At 37.8% G+C, this 23,506-nt stretch overlaps 1 protein-coding gene and 1 long non-coding RNA gene across 10 annotated transcripts in view; one reads left to right on the plus strand and one right to left on the minus strand.

The window, feature by feature from the left end:
• Positions 1 to 23,506, minus strand: part of LOC135461793 (zinc finger protein GLI3-like) — an 81,065-nt gene that overhangs the window by 53,434 nt on the left and 4,125 nt on the right. For 3 of the 9 annotated variants that reach the window (XM_064739026.1, XM_064739027.1, XM_064739025.1), the window contains 4 exons: positions 19,422 to 19,519; positions 19,064 to 19,085; positions 17,472 to 17,949; positions 6,828 to 7,020 (listed from right to left, as the gene is read on the minus strand). The gene's annotated coding sequence lies outside the window, so the exon portion shown is untranslated. Of the gene's footprint in view, positions 1 to 6,827; positions 7,021 to 8,211; positions 8,255 to 17,471; positions 17,950 to 19,063; positions 19,086 to 19,421; positions 19,532 to 23,506 lie in introns of those variants that run through there. The other 6 variants (XM_064739031.1, XM_064739030.1, XM_064739028.1 and 3 more) reach the window with 5 other exon arrangements.
• LOC135461795 (uncharacterized) lies at positions 750 to 23,496 on the plus strand. Its single transcript, XR_010443397.1, has 3 exons — positions 750 to 1,100; positions 19,415 to 19,786; positions 21,006 to 23,496. It is a non-coding gene; the product is annotated as an uncharacterized LOC135461795 (long non-coding RNA).

The raw sequence follows: 23,506 nt of genomic DNA on the forward strand, positions 1-23,506 counted from the left end.
CTCATTAATCAATTGTCCACGAGATAAGAGTGTTTACCAGGAAATGACAAGACAGATGAGCAGACAGATGAGCAGACAGACAGACGCATGGCCAGGCAGACTAATGACTGATGATGGAACATTGAAATTAACTACATCTGGTGTACACCTAGATGCCCAGGTTAAATAGTAAAACTTTGGATACAACTTTCAAGAAATATCAAAGCCTTTCATAAATTTTAAAAATCAGGAGGTCTCTTCCCTCTGACAAGGTGTAAGTGTCTTGAAAACTTGGGGGTAAACTATTCAGGAGATAGTGTGTTAAGAAGGAATGGGACAGACAGCCTTTTCACACTTAAGTAAAAGTTTATCCAAGGTATCACATATATTTGACTTGCATTCTTCAGAGGCTACAACTCATACTTCAAGGTTGAATTTCTTTGTATCTTATAAATAAATTGCTGAACAGAAAACTTTTGGTAAAGAGCCTCTTAAAGATGGAATATACTGCATTCAACTACATTAAAAAGCAGTTATCAAGTGACACATTTTGTTTGATTCTGACTGATCATTCATTTCAAACAGGGACTAAAGCAATTTTAATTCATTTCTAGAGTTTCAAAAAACCTTAGTGTGGGCATAAAGGGTGTAATATTTTACAGGCCATTTACAGGGTGAAAATTTCATGTACTTGTGCACATATCTAGAAAGACTACAATATTACTATGGCTCATTTGATCATTTGTGATATATTGTGAATTAACTGGTTGTTACTGTTCCTTCTGTCTGGTAAAAGAATCCATCCTGTGTGCAGTATAGCCCTGACCTGCATGTGTCTGTGCCCTGATCCCCACATCAGTACAACAGCAGAGGGCATAAGAGAGGGTTGCTAGCTATCACATGTCTGCTGGAATGCCTCCAGATCATGGGGTGTCAGAAATCTGCTATCAATTGGCATTTCAGTTATCACCTTGTCAAGGCTCAAACTGGGTGTTTGTATTCTAAACAATGAGCTCACTTGGCATAGGTCCTTCTAAACCTGTTCCAGAGGCTGACCAGCCAAGCCTGAACCTGGACAACAAAGACCAGTGGCCACTGAGGGGTTGTCAGAGTACATACAGGTACAGTGGAGTATGTATACTGATATACATGTAGTGCAGTAGAAGCATGGCCCCCTGCCCATCCCACACTGGAGTCTGACTGTTACTGTACACAGCAACCTCTGGAACATTTACATCCATGTACACTGTACCATGTGGTCACAAGCTGGAACACTAATAGATGCACCTAAATTTCACAGCAGTTTCTAAACTAGGGACATGTATGTGTTCCACTCAAACTTAAATTTGTCATTGAATATGGCAACTTTTGTAACAGGCAGGTCAATTCTTAAGTAACATAACTTCACTAACAGCCACATGCTCCGAAATTTTGTATCCTTAGGCAAACCTGAAGCTACACGAAAACCTGTGAAGTAATGAGACGATATACATTTCATTAAGTTTTATGATAGGCCCATATGCCCAAATGCACGCTAAGAACACTAGCCAAATGTGACAAAAGATGCTTTAATTTTTCATTAACAGAAGATGAATAATAAATAAGACAAAAAAAAAAATCCTCACACAATACAATTTAGAATAACCAGCCAAAGGGCATTTAACCATTCTGCATAAATGAGGATGACTACAAGCTGGCTAAACATGCACTTAGGAGGCATGCACACACATTATCAGCTTTAGGAGGTTAAAGAAGTCAAGACATGGTCAACTTCATTTTGTTTCAGCTATGACTTAACAAGAGCAATGATCAGGTGGACATTTAGTAAGTGTCTATCATCATGCATCTCTACAAAACTCTTAAAATGTTTGAACCTTGTGGGGACCTCTCCTTTGTTTCGGCATACTGTACTGGCTGGTTAGTGGAGGCCAACCCTGCAGAAGTCAAATGTCACCCACAACAGGTTGTTTTGATAAGACATGAGGGTTGGGAGGTATAATGTTTCCAGGCACCCTCTCATTCCAGATCACTTGTCCTACCACTAAAACCTGTGAGGGTAGAGGAGCTAACCCCAGTCCCCCAGAGAATCTGCATAACTGTGCTCTGGTGGACCCCAGCCTTCACTATTCCCTCAGCATGATAAAATCCCCAGCCCACCAGATGTTAACTGTATGCCACCACCAATGTTTTAACCCTGAGACATTTAAGGGGACAGGCTTCCAGGCAACATATACTGTATATGTTTCCAATCATAAATGTTTCTAGAGCTACAGGAAGTTGTCAGTTCTTTTTCTAAAATGTTAGTTTTGTGCTCACAATCAGATATTATAGGTTGTGCCTTAACATACCAGTGCTACAAAAAACGAAATTCTTCAAATTCTCCTAAAATTAGAAAGTTACCAAGCAACACGAGGACAAAAAAATATGTATCAAAGAGAGGCACAAAACCATGACAGACTGGAATTACATACATGGTGCAGCTTTGTTATGGCACCTAGCAATCAGGACGAGTGTTTGGAAGCCAATTAACTTAATGATAAAGCTGATCTGATCTCTTTAACAAAACAATGGAAAAAAAAGTCATTGATCTAACAAATTCCAATGAACACATTTAATTAAAGGAGAAGAAAACATAGACATAAAGCAAACTCAGATGAAAGAGCGGCAAAACTTATCGGCAAATATGATCTTTAATATTTTTTTGGATTTTTTTTTTCAAGAGAAAAGGGTATTTGAAAATATTTTTGTATGGTGGGTATTAGGGACCAACTTTTTGTATTTATCATTGTTGCATAATGATGTTCTAAATAAGGATGTGATGCTTGTCTAATAAATTTATTTGAATGTGAATTTGTTGTTTACATCGAAACATATGCATTTAACCTAAAGTATGATAATATTTATGAACATATTAAAAATATATCCAAATTGAGGTTTAATACATTTTTAGCTGAAAAGAACAAATTCTAGTGCAAAAATATTTATTAAACCTGTTACATCCTCATTTATGACATTATTAAACAAAGACTATAAATACCAAAAGGTGGTCCCAAATACCCACCATACAAAAATTATTTTCAAGTGTCTTTTTCTTGTTAAGGAAAAATTGGAAAAAATATTGAAGACCACATTTAGGAATAGCTTTTTGCACTCTTTCATCTCAACTTCATGTCATTTTTATGTTTCCTCCACCTTTAACCAAACACACCCACACAAACATGACATGACTGAAACAGGGCTGGCTTGAACCACATCATGGTTAAAGTTGTCCCTGCTCATCACCCATTCCCTCTGCTACAAAAAAAAAAACAAAAACAAAAAAAAAACAAAAACAAAACAAAAAAACAAAAAAACAAAAAACAAAAATAGCAGATGGTTTCCACCGCCAATAAAGACATTATAGGTACACAATGTATTCACAGTATGTGGAAGCAGCAACTACTAGATTCAAAAGACCATGACTGAAACATAAGTTAACTTCATTCCATAGTAACTGAGATGTTCTTCAAAGACTGAGAAGCAATCCTATCAGTGGTAGCAGAGAAAGTTCCTTGATAAGTGTATACATGCACACACCAGATTCTTATTACAGATTGATTGCCCAGTAAGAAAACTGGCTTTCTTGGCTCAAATTTCACAACTTCCTGGGTCCTATAATTTTCTTCATCTATCTTGGTGAAGGAGAAGCAAAATATATTGTCATAAATCACTTTCACAGTTCTGACATGAGAAAAGTCATTTTGACTTACATGAACATTGGTTTTAAGCGTAGTCATTAGAGCTGAAATGTATATGACTCTACAAAACCTTTACCAAAGGCAGTTCCAACCGGACTGGCATCCATATATATTTTGCTTGCAGCTAAATGAATAGCAAAGAGCAATAAATTTATGGCGTCTTCTCACTGCCAACTGTCAATGCAATTTACAAGCAATAAATTCTATTCATTTTTGTACTGTGACTTTACAGCATGGTCTTACTTTTAAAAAGGAGCTGCCTTTCGCTATATACTGCATAAACTGTGTTAGTCACAATCAACTTTTTCTTGGTAATTTTGCTGATTTGTGTTTTGGCTAGGGCAGATTGACAGTTAATGCAAATAATTTTGAATTCAATAATTTGCTATTCAATAATCCCTTGCCCACTCTGATTCACATCCTTCTTGTCCACACTCTACACTTGCTATAATTCAGATGGGCAGTTAATATTTACACTTACGCTTGGTGAAAGGCAGTTCTAGAGGTAGAGCATGGACTTAATGCCTGCTACACTATCTACAATGATTTTTGTCCTACAATTAGTAAACCCCACCCTAAGTAAAATACACTGTGCACTTCTGAGTTAACGTTGGTATGTTTCCCAGCGTCAATCTTCCCAGTGTTCAAAACTGGCCCTGTCCCATGCGAGTGGAACAATCAGCCCACCCTGGCCATAAAATCCAGAGACTGTGGTCAAAGATTGCAAACATCATCAGGTTGGGGAGTCTAGTGATTTACTGGGAGAGGGAGAAGTGGTAACAATGTGGAATGACATTAGGCCATCACACCGGCCTCTCATTACAGGAGAAGGGCACCAGTCTTCACCCATAATGCCTGTTATCTGTGAGCACTTCCTCTTTTATGAGGACAAGCCACTGGGTTAGGACACGCATAAATCACAGGGTCTCAGCTGTTGCTTTATCAGGCTTCCATTACAAAATCTATTCACCCATGCACACTGACTGGCACCACAACTGTAACAGTCATCTCAGATTACTGACACAGACAAACTCTGCTTTTTGGTGATTTTTTTCTCCACTGTCTTCTTGGAAGAAAGCTATGTAAATTTACATTCTGTTCTTGTAGTGACATATTAATGATATCAGGAAAATGCTGTCCTGCTCTTCAGACTATAGTTTTTGATTAACAACTTCACAACAACAGCGTCTTTTCCTTTCTGTCACAATATTGATGGTTTCCCTACAATGTTTAAATTGTACATATGTAGAAATGTTATTTCCACACCAAAATACCAGTGTGCTACAATCCTTGATCATGTAAATTTTCTGTTCCTGACATTTGATTTTTTATTTCAATCAACAGTATGCCCAATGGTATGGTAATTTTAACTTCATATACAGATACGTGTATGACAGAAATGAGAAATCTTTACCTATACTCAGCTAAACAAAACATACATGTACTGTAGCTTCAAACAGGAAATCCTTGATTGGAATTAAATCACAAACAAATCAAGAGTAAACAAAGGTTAATATTCCTGTTTATCTGCAGTTTATTTGAAACTCCTGAGGAAGAGCCATCGGGCCCATCCATGTTAACTGACCTTCAAGCCCATACCAAGTGGCACACAATTTGTACCAGGGCTAGGTGATTTGGGGAAGGAAGCAGATTCTGGGCTGTCTTATCAGGCCTGTTTATAGAGGTCTTGACCTCAGATGGTGGCTGATTGGTGTGGTGCCAGTCTAAGAGAGACAGCCCAGTCACAGACAGCTCCCCCTACTCTCCAGAAACAGCACCCACGCTGATTAAAATGGGGAAAGCTTAGGCCTATATCAGAACATTTTTAGGGAAAGGGAGCAACATTATGGGCCAACCCTGAAACCTAATAACTGGCCAACATGTTTGAGTGTAACAGGCCTGTATACACATACACCAAAAGGATGCTTATCTACGACACAGGGGAAAGGAAATACAAAGATACCAAAAGCTGATCTCTAAAGGTACAGCAGGTACAAATAAACCTGGAGGAGCATTGGTTGAATTGAACACAGTATGTTGACTGCAGTCAGGGAAAATGGTGTGGGACAGATGGGAGCAACATAGTGAACTGGATAGGGTCAGATAATGCTAACAGTAGTGTCTTCAGTGGAGATAACACAGTAAACTGCTGATAGGAATTATATGTAGAAATGTGGGAGTTGTTGCTGGGAGGGTATTTAGGTCTGAGACTCATCACCTGCCCAAGACAGAAGGAAACCTTAGCCAGGGTTAGGTTGTGTCAACATCTTCCCTGTTCCACTGGGCATCACCTTCCTCATTTCAGACAGCTGGGCCCTGCTTATCTCCTCTACTGGATAAATATTTCCATAGGTGTGCACCCACAAATACAGCCTGCGGACAGTTGCACAAACCCAGCCACATTGTTTTCTATACCACTGGGGAAGCAAATGCAAAGGGAAGAACGTTCTACCAGTGAGGGTCCAAAATTACAGCAGAAAAGCCCAGTGGAAGTGAAACACCCAACGAGGAAGATAAGAAATATATACCTTCTGTTTGTGTGCATGCAGAATCCTGAACAGCAAAGGCAGCTTCTGTCACAACCTTTGAAGTTATTTGGCACAAGAACTAATTTCACCACATACACTCACAAACAAATCATGAGGGTTGCAAAAAAATCACTTTACCCTGTTGACTGCTGACAGGCAGTAAATCACTCACTTGCCATCTTTGCTCAAATCAAGTTTGTCTTCTGTACAATGCAATACCAATAGACATGCTCATTCAGAGACAGGCCATTTAGTAAGTCAATGGGTGAATTCTTGCATGCACACAGTAACTAAGTTTTATTACAGCATGGCTTCTGGACAACATTATATCCATCTTTCCTGACATGTATTTCAACAAGATGAACATAATTTGTCCTCAATAACTTATTGCCCAAATTTTTTATTGAGATGGCAAAGGCTTTGGTGGCTGGATCACTCACTTTGCTGGTTGACTGTTATTACAGACCCAGTGGCAACATGGTGATCCAAGGACTACAAAGCTGTTCACTTCACAAGACTAACATGACATGGACAAAACTTGAGAGCCTCAGGAAGTTATAAGTTTGAGTGTTAATCGACTTACCAGATACATCTGTCAGTCTTTCGTCAACCCTGACTTCAAATCTCTGGCATTTTTTTGTATCATTCCTTCAACGGGTCAGAGGTTGGTATATTACAGAGGCCTGAAGTAGGGATGTTGTGCTGTTCTCCACTGGGTAATCCAACACTGTCCAGGAGTGAGAAGAACAGCACAGTTCCAGTCAGATTTAGAAGCTCTGTTGGAAAGAAAAAGAAGCTGGGTGAAGTCATGCAACAGTTAAGCACATGCATGTGGCTGGGTAACAGTTGCTTTTGATCTGTCCGGGGCACAGTACAGGGCCAGCTGGTACTACCCTGGGAGACAAAACCAGAGAGAAGCCAAGTCTGGATACACCTACTTAAAAGCTTCTTGATCCATAGAATGAATCCCTCAGTTCCAGATCCCGAATACATACATACAGAGGCTTATGCTTATGGAACCTATCTGTACATGTAACAGCAATGCAAACTGATTCCTTACCAATTCGATACTACATGTATCAATAAAAAGGAAAAAATGTCAGCATATTATGATGAAGTTAATAGGATTTTTTTTTATAACTTTAGTTCCTTAACTGGCTGATAGCTCTGGGGCATGGTTCCTGCCTGGAATGCCTCCAACAACATAATTCAATACTGTTGGCCTCAAGCACATTAATCCCAATGATAAGCTTATCATGATGGTTTCTAAATAAGATGCACACACCAAGGTGTCTTAGATCAAATGTCATTCTTCCAGCGTACAGATTTTTAGCTAAATTAATACATACATTTGTATGTACAATGTTCTTCATAGTTTTCGTTTATTTACCCTCAAATAATCAGAGACTACATCTTCAGAAGACAGCCAGTGATATGACCTGTATAATCTGTGATTAAATTAACATGTCAGTGTATATTTGGAGACCAAAAAGTCAAATTAAGAAAATGGAATTTCTGAATTAAAAAATTGGTCTTAAACAGCCTACATTCAGAAACTGTGGTCTTTTCAAGAGATGCTATTGGAATGAATGCAGATTCTGGTCAACACTGTATTTCACCCTGCGTTTGCCACCTCTTCCAACCAAGCATAAACAGCAGAGGGCATATCCTGAAAGATGACCCCATATTCTGGCACTGTGTAGACTCTGTAGTACCATCTTCCACATCTGGATCAGGAACAGTCCATCACCCTGTGTGCCAATCTAGAGCTTACAGAGCCAAGAATCAAGCAAATGCTCCTAATTGGTTCTGGATGACTGGCAAAGACTCAAGCTCAATTAGATCAAGCTGCTAAGATCATTAACTCGTTAATTACTGATCTACTAAAGTGTGCCTGCACAGATGGGAGCACCTGTTATGACCCACTTATTTCATTAGGTAAGTAACACCTCTAATCAGATACCCACCTTCCCGATTTCATCTCCGGTAATATCTTCTAACACACTTGATTCATCTACCGGTATGAATGTCATAATTCTGGAGCATAGCCTATCTGGAGTTAATCAATATACATGTAACTGCTGCATGTTTGTGAAGAAGTTTGACCATAAGCACACTGCTTTCAGATATTTTGAAAAAAGAATCCTGTTTTAAGGATATGCATCTTGTATTTCTGCAGATCAGTAAAAACTTAAAAAACACATTTTTTCACGCTGGAACAAAACTCTCAATTTTACAGTACATCTTAAACTGTAATTTACATGGAAGTGCTGTTTTTGTCTTTCTTTTTTAAGTGCTGAGTCATTTGACAATTAAACTGGTGTCTTTAGCTACAACAGTACCTCTACTACCCTTAATAATTGAATGGAAAACAATTTCTTTTATATCAGAAAGTTAATCCAAGCAAAAAAGTTATATTAAAATTGCAAACTATAAACTTGTAATTTCTAATGATTTCACCCAAACAAATAAACACCAATAAGAAGAACAACATTCCAAGGAATCATAATATGGTTTTTCTCTCAGATTACTAAGTACATTTTCATATACATGTACAAGTATGCTGTGCCTTTGATATTCACCTGCCGTATCAGTTTTCATAATTTATTCAACTGACTTGGAGATAAACCTCAACACAGCTCTACTACACATACATGTATTAACAATACCGAAATTTTCTTGACAATTTACTTAGATATACAATTTATGCAGGCAAGGCCAGCAGCTTCACAGTAAACTGCTGAACGATGTGAACTACTGCTGAACGATGTGATCTGTCGATAAATGCTGTAAGTGACATGAACCGCTGATGAACGATATGAACTGCTGAAGAACTATGTGGGAGTTGTTGAGGGAGTTCATGAATTCCAGACAAGCTTTCTGAATTTTACAAGACTGTATGCTACCTGGCATAACTTAAACACACTTTTATACGATATTCTCGAGAAGTCAAACTTTAACAACTTGCTACATTACTCCAGGTATGTTTATAGAATTGTATGTAATTAATAAAGCATTTATATCTGTCTGTCACATTGGTTCTTGCCTGAAACAAAAATGATATTAATACAACTGCCTTAATTTAATGACTTTTTGCATTATGTAAATGTTATATGACCATCAAAATGATAAGCATATATAAGGTACAATAATTCTGTGGTCCAAAAATCAATACTATCTTTTTCAAATAATTTATGATGTATCCTGGGAAACAATCTCTAAATCATTTTGACCCTTAGAAAGGTACACATATAATATATACACTACAGCATCCTCACATGAAGGGCAAAAAACAGAAATAGCACAAGTAATTCCAAACACAAACCAGCCAGCTAGAGATGAGGTTAAAAATTTTTAATTGTGATTCCCATCGCATATATTAATGATATGTAAAAAATGTTGACATATTAAACCGGGTTATTGGAACAATTTGCATATCTCATTGTACTGTAGGTTTATGTATCTAGTCTCTTAAGTATGACAAAGATATAGTATTAATCAGTGGCTTATAAGCCTAATTAGTCAGCTGCGGGGGAATTTTTTTACTATCACGATAAGAAATAGCCCCTCGCTGTTGCTATCTGTGATCAGCAAATCATAGACAGATATCGCCCCCTCTAGCAGGCAGACACTGTGAATTCATTATCCTACCTGAACTTCAGGTGCGCACTCCCAAAGCCCCAGAGATGTACTTACAAAGCTTGTGGATAAGGGGCAAGCGCCTTAACCACTACTCCTGCACTGCTGTCTCACTGCTCATGGACCACTATAGAACTTGTTTTTGATCAATGTCAGTGAGAATAGCAGACCTGTGAGTCTGCACGACAGGGTCCAGAACATGTTGGGCCTCATCAGACAGCAGCGTCAAACCTTAATGACGGAGTCATGTTTAAACATCACACACAAAAAAAAAACAAAAAACACAGAAAGTAAAATGAAAAAAAGATGTCAAGTCTGGATGAGTAAAAAACTGAAAAGAGGTCAACTGTTGGCAGTTTCTTTATGTTCACTCTCACAAGAGAAAAAGATGCACACCACTGCTCACAAATGTAAGTATTTTATTCAAATATCTAAATTCTACAATATTACTTTTGCAAATTCTATTTCAGCTGTCGAAAAAAAAAGATATAATGATGAACTTGACGACATATCAATAAATAAAGATTTCACAGCATTTAAACATGACATCATAAAGGGCAGTGAGTGCAACATCTAAAATTAATTTTTACATCCCACATGTTGCTTCAAACTTTATACCTTCTTATCTTTTCTCCTTTTTCTTTTTATTATGCTACCTTTTGTAGAATATTTTTTCATCCTTCTATGATGTAATTAAGCATATTGCAATGTTCTGCACTACATGCTTTTCAAAATATGAAAACCACACACAATTTCAAAATTAATATATATGTATAAATAACTTTAAAACCTTAGTTTCATTGTAAAGATGATCATTGCTGGTATTGTGGCTATAGCACAATGCTTATTACACCTCTATAAGTGCTTACAAATTTCTAAATTTAGAAAAACATTCAAACCAAAAACTCACTCTTGCCATTGTTCAAAATTCTTTCTTTCAAAAATATATTTTTGCTTAATTTATTGTAGTTGTAAAAAACCGGCTGTGATAAATGGAGTTTACATCTTGATTCCTATATGTAACACAATGTATATGGAATACAACATAATGAATACTGACAATAACATTCAGCACAAAATTACACGTATATGTTATCAACCTTTCACAGGTACATGTATGCAGAATATCACTATTCGTGTGTAGGACAAGAAACATTGTGACAGCAATATCCCATTCCTGCTTATATATTCAAAATATGTATGAACATGATCTGCAAAATGAATGCAAAAAGCTGTTGCTTTTCATACCTTTGTTCACTCACACACCACATTCAGCAGTAAATCACTTTCTATATAAGGCTCTTGTTTATCCTGAAATTGACACAGAAAATGCCTTTCAGCTCAACATCTTGCTGAACACGCTCTCATTCAGAGTCTATTTCTGTATTTGTGTATAAATAACACTATTCTTTTAGCAGGGCAGATTTCCTGTTGTACTCTTTCTGTGCTGTATGCATTATACTGTTATTCTTCACCCTATACATGTACCTTCAGTTCTATCGTTCTAGTGGTACATACAAGTACTTCAGATCATGATTCACTTCAATACAACAGTTAATAACTACCCTTCCATCAGACATGATGTCCTGAAGAGGACAGAAATACAGGCCCATCTCCAAACCCATAATTTGGTCCACTGAGTTTAAGGGAAAACCCTGAATGGTGAAGAAAGCTGAGATTCCAGATGCCAGATAGCATTAGCTTTGGTAGAGTTCTTCTGCCCGACTCTCCCCCCTGACACATATTCTTGTGGCCCACATCTGGACCTACATCCACATGAACACACAGAAACCTGAACGTACCTGATAATAATTCTGTTGTTACTTCTTTCCTGTGAATCTATATCCAACACTAGCACACACACAGGCAGCCACTGGTGTTCTAACTGTCGGGTTATGAGCAAGAGGTGCAGAGTACGGTCCACTTAACCCAGGCACTGCAGACACGAACTACAGAACAACTTTAGATTATGCCATTCAGGCACTCTCTCTATGTGCCTACAACTTACTTTATGCTTGCCCAGATTTCCCTAGATTCAGACAAGCCTGGGTTTAGGGATACCCTCTGGTGTGCTACATAGTATAGCCAGTCTGCCATCAGCCCTTACCATCCCAGTGTCAGATTACCGCTCATACCATCTCAACCTCTCCAGGGATGGCAGGTTAGAAATGGCCCCCAGCAAGACTGGGCAAATTCCTGCCTAATGGCCTCAGTCAGCCAAGAACTGAATCAGGTGTTAAACGAAAGGTGTAAATGATGCGTGAACAAAAGCCGGTTACAGGTGTTCATAGCTCAGTTTCAGTCACAGTGATGGGTTTCAGGTATGACGCCAGAGTCCTGTTTTTCCAGAAGCGCCCCTTTCACTGGGAAATTGGCTTGACTGGGCTAAATGCAGGGGAGTTTTCAGACCCTAGAGTTCACATCTGTGTTGAATGGACAGCCCCAAAAAACAGTGCCAAGCAAGAGTGAGGCATGCTGGCCAGAGGGAAACTTCAGAAACACTTGGGACCTTTATACAGTGGCCTAACACTTTGGACCTTACAGTGGCCTGGCACTACATGGGGTGTTTTAGGGTGACTATACTTGAGATGTTAACGGTGCCACAACACTTCAAAGGATAACACAGAAGTCACATCAATTTGAAGAATGATACCAGATCATTCAAGGGTGATACACTGGGTTCATGACACTTTACAGAGTGATACTTGGGTGCTGATTGTTATAGGGTGATACTTTATAGGATGATATTAGATCCACGGTACTTCATTGGATGACACCAGGTCCTAGGCACCTTATGGAATGATACTGGTGTTGTGACACTTATGGGATGACACCAGGTCCTTGGCACTTTTTGGATGACACTGGGGCTGTGACTCTTTATAGGATGACCCTGGGGCCATGATTTTATTAAATGGTACTGGGGCTATGACACTTTACAGGATCATATTGGAGCCATGACACTTTATGGGATGATACCATAGGATGATACTGGGGTCATGGCACTTTATAGGATGATATGGAGGCCATGGCATTTTATAAGTTGACACTGGGGTCAGGACACTTTATAAGATGACACTAGAGTCATGACACGTTATAGGATGATACTGGCGTCATGACACTTTATAAGATCACACTGGGGTCATGGCACTTTACAGGTTGTTACTGAGGTCATGACCTTTATAGGATGATACTGCAATCATGACACTTTATAGGATGACACTGGGGTCATGACCTTTATAGGATGACACTGGGGTCATGACACTTTATAGGATTATACTGAGGCCATGACACTATAGGATGATACTGGGATCATGACACTTTATATGATGATACTGGGGTCATGACACTTTATAAGATCGCACTGGGGTTATGACACTGTATAGGATAATACTGGGGTCTTGACACTTTATAGGATGATACTGCAGTCATGACACTTTCTAGGATGATACTGGGGTCATGGCATTTTATAGGATGATACTGGGGTCATGACACTTTCTAGGGTGGTACTGAGGCCATGACACTATATGATGATACTGAGATCATGACACTTTATAGGATGATACTGGGGTCATGACACTTTATAAGATGACACTGGGGTCATGGCACTTTATAGGATGATACTGGGGTCATGACCTTTATAGGATGATACTGAGGCTATGTCATTTTATGGGATGATACCATGACATTTTGCAGGATATTGAGACGATGACACGGCACAGGTTTCTCGGGTCGTGACACTTAACTGGAAGATAGTTGGGCTATGACACTTCATGGGATGATAGGATAGTCGGAACATATACAATGACAAAATGGTAAAGAGTGCTCAGATATTGCATCTGCCCATCTTGATCGGATGTGGGGCGGATCCTACATGGTCCATACGGCCATGATAGGCGGCTGGTGCGGATGTTGGCATCATTGATCAGCCAGTACATTTAGGCCGTTTTGCGGCACATTAGCCTTGCCTCCACGATAGACATAAACAAGACATGATGTATCTTCAGTCTGCTTACTGATGAGAAAAGTATTAGTGAATGGTGTATCATTTGCCTAACTCTCTCTCATTCAAGCCTGTATAAATGTGAACTAGCCCAATGCATGGTTTCAGAGTTCTGCTTTTCTCTACTTCTTGACGCAGTGGAATGTAAAAACGTAACAGCAATCCCGGACAACTGGAGATTATGTAAGTTCTCGCCAAAAGCTGTACTAATGTTACGAATTAGCCATTTGTGGTGCGCAATTATCATGTATAAGGTGTTATACACCATATTTAACACTCAAATTTTGCACTAAAGAAAATCATGTATTGTACACGTACATCAAGGTTTTGCATTTACCGAATAATTGCGGAAACAGTCAAAACTACATCTGCATATTATCTTTATTATGTGTGAATAAGTAACCATGCTGGTAACTAATTATGAATATTTTTTCATTCCGAGAGAACAAACAAGGTTGGTGTTGAACAACGCGGCATTTGTTATAAATTAGATGAGTTCATGTGTGAATGTTAGTGTGTATCGTAAAACCCTACAAGGATGATGGACGGATCCTATGCCCATCATACATGGATCCTACGACCATCATACGTGGATACTCGGCCCATCATATGTGGATCCTACGCCCATCATACGTGGATCCTACAACCATCATACGTGGATACCATAATACGATCATACTATGCCCTTCCTATGCGGATGTTCCGTCCCACATCTGTGCCAGATGTATCGTTATGATCAAGGAGTAATGTAAGTTGGGTGAACATAGTCATGGCAAGCATTTCCAAACCATTAACTAGTAACTATTAGACAATCATTCTGTGATACTATGCCCTTCCTACACGGATGTTCCCACCCACATCTGTGCCAGATGTATCGTTATGATCAAGGAGTAATGTAAGTTGGGTGAACATAGTCATGGCAAGCATTTCCAAACCATTAACTGGTAACTATTAGACAATCATTCTGTGATACTATGCCCTTCCTACACCGATGTTCCCTCACACATCTGTGCCAGATGTATCGTTATGATCAGGGAGTAATGTAAGTTGGGTGAACATAGTCATGGCAAGCGTTTCCAAACTACTAACTAGTAACTATTAGACAATCATTCTGTGATACTATGCCCTTCCTACACGGATGTTCCATCCCACATCTGTGCCAGATGTATCGTTTTGATCAAGGAGTAATGTAAGTTGGGTGAACATAGTCATGGCAAGCGTTTCCAAACCATTAACTAGTAACTATTAGACAATCATTCTGTGATACTATGCCCTTCCTACACGGATGTTCCCTCCCACATCTGTGCCAGATGTATCGTTATGATCAGGGAGTAATGTAAGTTGGGTGAACATAGTCATTGCAAGTGTTTCCAAACCATTAACTGGTAACTATTAGACAATCATTCTGTGATACTTTGCCCTTCCTACACCGATGTTCCCTCACACATCTGTGCCAGATGTATCGTTATGATCAAGGAGTAATGTAAGTTGGGTGAACATAGTCATGGCAAGTGTTTCCAAACCATTAACTGGTAACTATTAGACAATCATTCTGTGATACTATGCCCTTCCTACACGGATGTTCCCACCCACATCTGTGCCAGATGTATCGTTATGATCAAGGAGTAATGTAAGTTGGGTGAACATAGTCATGGCAAGCGTTTCCAAACCATTAACTAGTAACTATTAGACAATCATTCTGTGATACTATGTCCTTCCTACACCGATGTTCCGTCCCACATCTGTGCCAGATGTATCGTTATGATCAAGGAGTAATGTAAGTTGGGTGAACATAGTCATTGCAAGCGTTTCCAAACCATTAACTAGTAACTATTAGACAATTATTCTGTGATCAGACCTAGGCTATGCAGTTCCACAAAGGTAGTTTAGGCAAAGCTGATTCTAACCATAAACTACAGATCTTTAATCATACTAAGACAAACAGTATATGATACAATGATGCATAGCAGTTACAAATAAATTGGCATATGGTAGCTTGGTGGAACTGGGCCCTGATTTCTCAGCAAAGCAAATGTACACTAGGTTATGTCATGACAAAAGAGTGGGATCACAGTGCAAGCGCACGATATGGCTACTTGCTAATCTTTCAGCATGGCATTATTCGCAGATTATCATTATTTATATCTGACACCAAACCCACCCAAGACCATAATTCAGAATAATTAATTTAATCCTGTTTTATTAGTTTTCTATATTTCATTCTAAAAATAGTCTGTAATTTCCCTACCTATTCAAAACTCTGAGAATGTCTACTGTGTGCAACAATGGAGAGATTCTAACCAGAAAAAACTTTTATTTAAAATAAAAAAAAATTCTACTTGGAAAATGTAATTCCAAAATTGAGTTATGCGTATTAGGACATACATGTATCAATGAAGACAATATTTTTCCTTTATTATTTTATAATTTTTTTATCAAAAAACAGAATTACTGGAAATTCCAAAATATATCTTGATGTAGTGATCTGGTCTGGTGATTCCATTTGGATATTGCTGTTGAGTACTTTTACGTAGTAAAATGACGGAAACAGTTATCAATTAGAACCATTTCCAGTTTTTAATTTTTCATGTACACTTAACTGTGTTATGTTGACAAATGGAATCATGGGTCATGACAAACTCTGTGACCTTACCAACAGACACCTTCCCTTGAGCAATCAGACTTTAAGTGACACAAGGTTTACATTCTTTCCAGATCACTGTACAAATCACAGCCCTATGTCAACAGTTTAACCAGCTTGATTTATCTGGGCATTGGCAGTTATACTGCAACAAACAAGAGTAACACCTGTAATGACCAGACCAATAATGGCTTTCACAACTACACTTGCCGACTTCTAAACTCTAGCAACCTAATATGTCAGCACTTGCACTGTGTTTTCATTCATTCATGATAACCTATAGATAACTTAACAACTAACTAATATTTGTGAATGAAAAGAAAAAAAAAGGAAATGTAACCAGGAAAACCATAAATTTGATGTTTGTTATTTTAACCTTCTCTAATATATCCATATTATTCAGTTCAGCAGTAATTATCTCCGCCACATAGATTAGCAGACTTTAGCAGCCTTTACCTGTACCTGAAATTTTCATGGCTTGAAATCAAAATGATCATGCATCAATCTGCATTCATTCCATGACATGTCTTAACTGTTTTAGTGCACATTAGCATGCAGTCAAGTACATGTACATTTAAGTGACTACTGAAGTTGAAAGCAGCCAAAGTACACACAAACTTGATTTGTATCTTAAATCTGTGTACTGCATTTAATCCTAGCTTGAGCACTTTCAGAAATCAGATGTCTAGGCATGTTTTCTTATTTTTTTTCTCTGATAAAGTATAACTACCATGTGCACAAAGACTTATGGTTATGAGTAAGCAACACAATTTAAGTCATCAAACCTAATAACCTAACACCAGAAATAAACTTTTCATAATATTTGGTACCATTTAATATGTTTGTTTAGTTTTTTCAGTTTAAACCATGCACATAAAAATAAATTAAACAATTCAGCTCTGTACACAAACTGGAAAAAAGTTAAAACAAGCTTTCATAAGGCTTACCTGTCTAAGGAGCGATTTCTCTAGACTCATTAGTAACCACGCCAGCATCATCAAGTCGAGTAATTGTCGTCTGATACAGGTGCTATAGCAGAGGGTAACCTGAGGGGAAGAGGAAACAATAGGTGTACAGATCTACACACACTTCCTCAGGCTATCTTCCACTTAATCCCTTCTCTATCAGGGCTCGGATCTCTACAGGTAGATCTTGGTTACCTATGTTATCATTAGTATCATCAAGGTGTCAACAGGTGCTCCAGTAAATACACGGATAAATACAGCCTTTAATTCTGCATTGTTTATCTCTGTGCTGGTGAAGTTCACTCTTCCTTCTGTAGTAACGAAACTAGTAAATGGCCAGGAGTTGTGGTGACACTCAGCTAGGCTAAGACCATGTGCCTGCTGTAGTTCTGGGATCAGATCAGATTGGCTAGGTCCACACTTCGCTCTGTCAAGTCTCTCTCCCGCTCTCACAGAAACCCTGCAATAATGAAGTCATTACAAAGGCATTCAGGACAGGACTACGATGTCACAAGGCAGACTAAAGCTGGCACTTTTGATAATGTTCAGCAGACGGTAACACAAGTCTGTTGTATACTTGAGCCTCTTCACTGACACAGCACCTCTAACAATCACGGGCTAGTCCCCAAAGAGTCTGTGCTGTGCACTCAATAGCCTGGTCACATTCAACAAACTTATTAAACATGTATCAACACCATCATGGAATATCAACTCAGCATTTTTTTGGGATCCTCAAGCGGCTGCAGTCTTCTGAACGCGGTGGATTCGCTTCATGGATGACTGCTTCTCGACAATGCCATAGCCAGAGGCATAACACCAGCTCTAATGTCCAGTAATTTAATTTTTAGGCTGACCATTAAGAGAAAAACAGCCCTTCTACAGTCATTTAAGACAAGACTTGAACCTTGTAGCGTCAGTCCCCTTCCCATACCATATTATACCAGGGATGCCTATCTTCAAACACCTTGGTAAATACCTAGAAAACAACCATGTGTAAACTCAAATACAAGTATATCCACGCACTTTAACACACGCACTGCAAACATTACTGCACAAGCTTATAATGTCTGAAAAAATTAAAACCCTAATCATTTCTTCCTTCATTCATTCATGCATTCATTCACAAGCCCAGAAGATAAAAAGAGCAAACTAAATATTGACAGCTAAAAACAGAAGTGCCTTACTAACATTTTTTTCAAGCATAAACACACAGAGTATGCTGGAAACTGCTTGTCCAAAGCAAGTCCCTTTGACTCGCAAAACATGGTGCCCTCAATTTTCTCTCAACCAACATTCTCCATACATGTACATACATACATGTACAAGTAATTCCTTTTGTCATTTTGTGCTCCAAATTATTGAATCATATACATACGGATATAACAGCAAGTCATTCAAGCAAACTTTGTTCGACCATATAGATAATGAAGCTGACGTACAATGGACAAATCTAATCATGTTGGTATGAATTTGTTATTCACTTTTTTATTTGTTTTAAAGACACATCCTTATAATGTACTTCTGATGTGCATCTTAAGAAAGATATTTTTGTCACACATGCACACAGTACTTACATGTACGTGTATCCAGAAAAGCCTAAAAACACAAAAAATGAAAGCTGAAGGAGGTACCTGTAAATGTAATTTGTAGTGATATGATATATTGTTCAAAAATTCAAAAGTTAACAAAGGCATGTGAAAGAGCATAACCTTTTGCTCGACTTCAGGCCTTTAATGAATCTTGATGGAAGTACCTCTAACCCTAATCTGCATATCATGATCTTCAGAAATTTAAAAGTTTGCATATTACGTCATAGGGAAAGAGCACATCCCATTCTTTGGATTTCACAGCGCCAATGATTGTTGTCTAAATTTAGTATATTTTTAAGCTCTGCAATGATCCTGATTTATCTTGTTTTGCTAAAGGATCTACCTGTAGATTTCAGGGCTCAATACACGGCCTGTTGTGCAGACTGCGGGCACAGCCTGGTGCGGACACTTCAATGGCGACAACTCTTACTCTTCTGCAATCTTCAAACCAAACACACGATGTCAAGACTTGATTTGAACTGAAAGGATTTTCTGTATCGTGTTTCAATATCCCCTCAGCACAACAGTGAAGGACCAAGCCCATTTTGCAATACTATCTTGATAGATATGGAGGCAAACAGATCAATCTGTGGGAGAAGCAGAGTTTGGTTTGTGGAGAGAGGATTTACAAGTAATCCACACCAACAAGCGTCTTCATAACGTCAAGCGGTAACTTGATTTGGCACCTGTCTCCTTGCTCTCTTTGAGGTAGGTAGAGTGTTGGTGTTTGTCTGCTTGTCAGATTGTTCATAAGCTGCACTGAGGTTTCTGTCACTAGTCAACTCAGACCATTCAGTATTATACAATAGTGCCAGAACACACACTAACACTGTTATCTCACCAATCTACCCCACAAAAACTTTTTTACTTCAGTATGCATTCATAATCATATGGACACCATTTTGAAACTGTTTTTCCAAATTTCCTTGACAACAAAGTATATTATTATCTGCCTGCCAGAAACAGTGAATACATTTCATTCTGATCTTTCTTGCAGTTATAATTTAGAAAGACTCATATACATGTATATTTTGAAAGGCATTTCCTTGGCTATATATATATATATGTATATATATATATTATTTATATAATTATTTGAAGAGTATGAGAAAAATTTTCACTTATTTGGTGGTAGCCAGCATTATGGTGAGAGGAAGTGGGCCGAGGCTATTAAGAAATGTTAATACTTCTGTAAGTGATTTAAAAGATCTCAAAGACATGCATGTTTAGAATCATCCTCAGTTCACAGCTCCTCAAAATAAGCTCCTCAAAACTGTTATATACTAAACAAGTAGGGGTTAAAAATAAAATAGGTGTCAGGAAATATTAAAATCCTAAAAAGAGTGCACAAAACCAAAGCCACATTTGCATGTTATTACAAAAGCAGAAAATTCTTTCATCTTTGTCACCTGATAAGTACCTGTTGCCAAGAGTCAACAGAGTCTGTTCTCAGTATAGGTGTAAATTCTGTGAGAATCACGTACCTGTGCCATTGTCAGCGGGATCAAAGGTGTTCTTATCTCAAACACACCTATAATCCCCTCACTTGGCACTATGCATTATCACGTGTTCAGGAGAAAAAAATCATATTTATTCACAGCACAGTATATTTGGACATTACTTCAATAGAAATGTTAGTAATTGTTATATTTAATCTGAAAAAATATTCTGTATGAAAACATGCCGCATTTCACGAAAATTTGTAATGAGCGCTCACAAGTGTATTGAAAGCCTTTATAACAAAGAAATTATACCTGGTGAAAAGCTAGCACAGTTACTTCAGCGTGCCCTTTTCCCTTTAATTAAAAGAAAAGGATAGAAAAGTCTTTCCCCTGGCATGCAAATACATGTAAACATTTGGGGATTTGTCAAGTAATTTCTGCAACTTTTTTACATGTACTTGTATTTATTTCCGTTTCAACCCTAGTATTTGGAGAGTTTAGCCTGCTGAATTGGACCCTTCATCTCAACAGGCAATGTGAACAACAGACTTCCTCACTGTTATCACTAAACCCATGAACAACTTCACTGGAAGTCTGAAGCAGTATGTAAAATTGTTTTTTTTTTTTTCATAATCAGAATACATGTGAGCATTTTGTCCCTGTTTGTAGTTCATCCCAGATGTTCCTTGAAATAGTCTGAGAAGTATTGTTAGTGTAAAAGTTTGTGAACATTTAATGGGTTTCCTTGAAGTGAAAATAAAGTTGTTGACAAGTACTGATATCAAAGCTCATCTCGCCTTAATCCTTTGCAGGACAAAGAAAAACAGCAAGCACACAATACTTCAAGACCATATGGCTGCCTGAAAGTGTAAGCAGTTCACTGGTTTAAGGTAAATGTTAGATTTGAAGTAAAAAGAAAGTACAGTCAGGCTACTGAAAACTATGCATAAAAATGCTTTCAATTATTTTTGTCTACATTGTTTGAGGAGTGTTAAATACATTCTTACTGAATTTTATGGCATTGGCCTTTACACACTACATGTATACTGTCGATATTTAAAAAACCTGATGTCATGCCAGCTGTTTTTTTTGTTTTTTTTTGTTTTTGCAAGACAATAACAAACAAAAAAACAATCACTTTGTTGTAACTGTTGTTAAAGAGTCTTTTATTTTGGAAAAACAAAAAGTGTCCAAATGCATCTGACGTATGTCCAAAATTTCCTAACTGTGATAGCCTTGATAGTTCCCGACCAATTAATGACCTGTACAGGAAAGCTGTTTATCATGCATACTTGAGTATATGCTCAGATTCTCCACTGTTGGGTAGATTTCTGAATCAGTTAACAAATGAAGAGAATATTTCATATTTTTCAACCACTGAAGAAGAGTGTCTCAAATTACCTGACATCATACTATATTTCCTTTCAAAATTTAAGCACATTGTACATAGGCATGGGCCATCTATAAGGATTCATGCAAAGTGAAATCCTTACTTACAGGAAATACTTACAGGAAATACTTACAGGTACCTTCATCAGGACAATTAATAGCCTCAGTCATTAATCTGTTACAGAAGTCTTTCTGAACGTTACTTATGGTTGGTTCCTTCACATTTTACATCAAAAAAAAAGTTATTAAATGTGTTTACTGATACATTAAAATGTAAATGTAAGGATCTATATTGTTAAGATCATTAATATGAAATCCTTAAGAATTTAAAGGATTCTTAATGACTTTACCAACAAGGTATTAATAATTTATTACATGTACCACTATCATACTATGTTAGCTCAAATCTATTGCACAGGAATATAAATACTTTTCTTGAGAAGAGTTTTCTTGAGCATTTAAATAGTAATGGAAATTACACCAGTTACATGTGATTTATTTACTGGCAATAAAACCCATCAATGATAATAAAGACTCTGGAGCATGAAGATTAAATGTTGTGATGTTATCATGTACCGGTACAAACACAAACATGTCTGCTGCGTGATTATAGCTAGAAGTACATGTACATGTACTGTAGAGGTTAGTATGTGAAGATAGGTCAGTCTTACAGGTACTTGGCTAATTAACAGTGCCCTAAGGGAATTTAATTTGCACCCAGGCTTCTGCTCTTGGATTTTTTAGATACAAAATGGAGCCTTCCGATCGCAAACATGAGTGAAGTGAAAGAGACAGGGTATGTTCTCATTATCTAAGCCTGATACCGTGTAACAACAAAACTTACATTATTAAATGAAATTTCAGGACAAACAAATTAAAACATTGAATTATTGTGTAAAAATATAGGAGTATTTTTTCTCAATTTTTAGTTCATATCAAAAGATAAAAATTTTTTTTAATTATACATGTGTACCTAAAGATTTAGCTCTATTCTTCAATGTGATTTACTGTACATGACGTACTTAAATTTTTTTTTCTTCTTCAGCAGTACGGCAGCCAAAGCACATGTGTCATATACATAAACCTTATCGGGAAAGTCGATCAGCTGTAAAGAATCACATTGGCCTGCCTTTATATGATAAGTCAATAATGGCAGCAAACCCAGTTTATGACACAAAACGAGAACAGTGATTCTGGTCAGGAGAAAACAAAATAACAAGCAATTATTTGCTTCTTCATGATTTATCAACAAAGATATTGTGATTTATTATTTTTACTGGGCAATACCTGTTAGTGCCTGGCACAGCTGCCCATCACTGTAGCCAGAACCCTGTGCTCCGGTATCCATTTAATTAAAAACATAGGAATCTTAATTCATCCATTCTGTCCACAACCTTTCATCTAATGGACTTCAGACTAGCCAGCTGTATTGCTGAGAACCCAAGGAAGAACAGTATGAAGTAATAATAATTACTTGTATGGACATTAAGCAATGATGATGTCACAAATGGGCACTGCACAGCAGCACTAGTTCTCATGAAAGAGATGAATAGACAATTATAGGGAAAGCTATAAGAAGGGGACTCAGAGGGCACAT

The sequence above is a fragment of the Liolophura sinensis genome, chromosome 1, assembly GCF_032854445.1.
Source record: "Liolophura sinensis isolate JHLJ2023 chromosome 1, CUHK_Ljap_v2, whole genome shotgun sequence".
NCBI classification, from domain to species: Eukaryota; Metazoa; Mollusca; class Polyplacophora; order Chitonida; family Chitonidae; genus Liolophura; species Liolophura sinensis.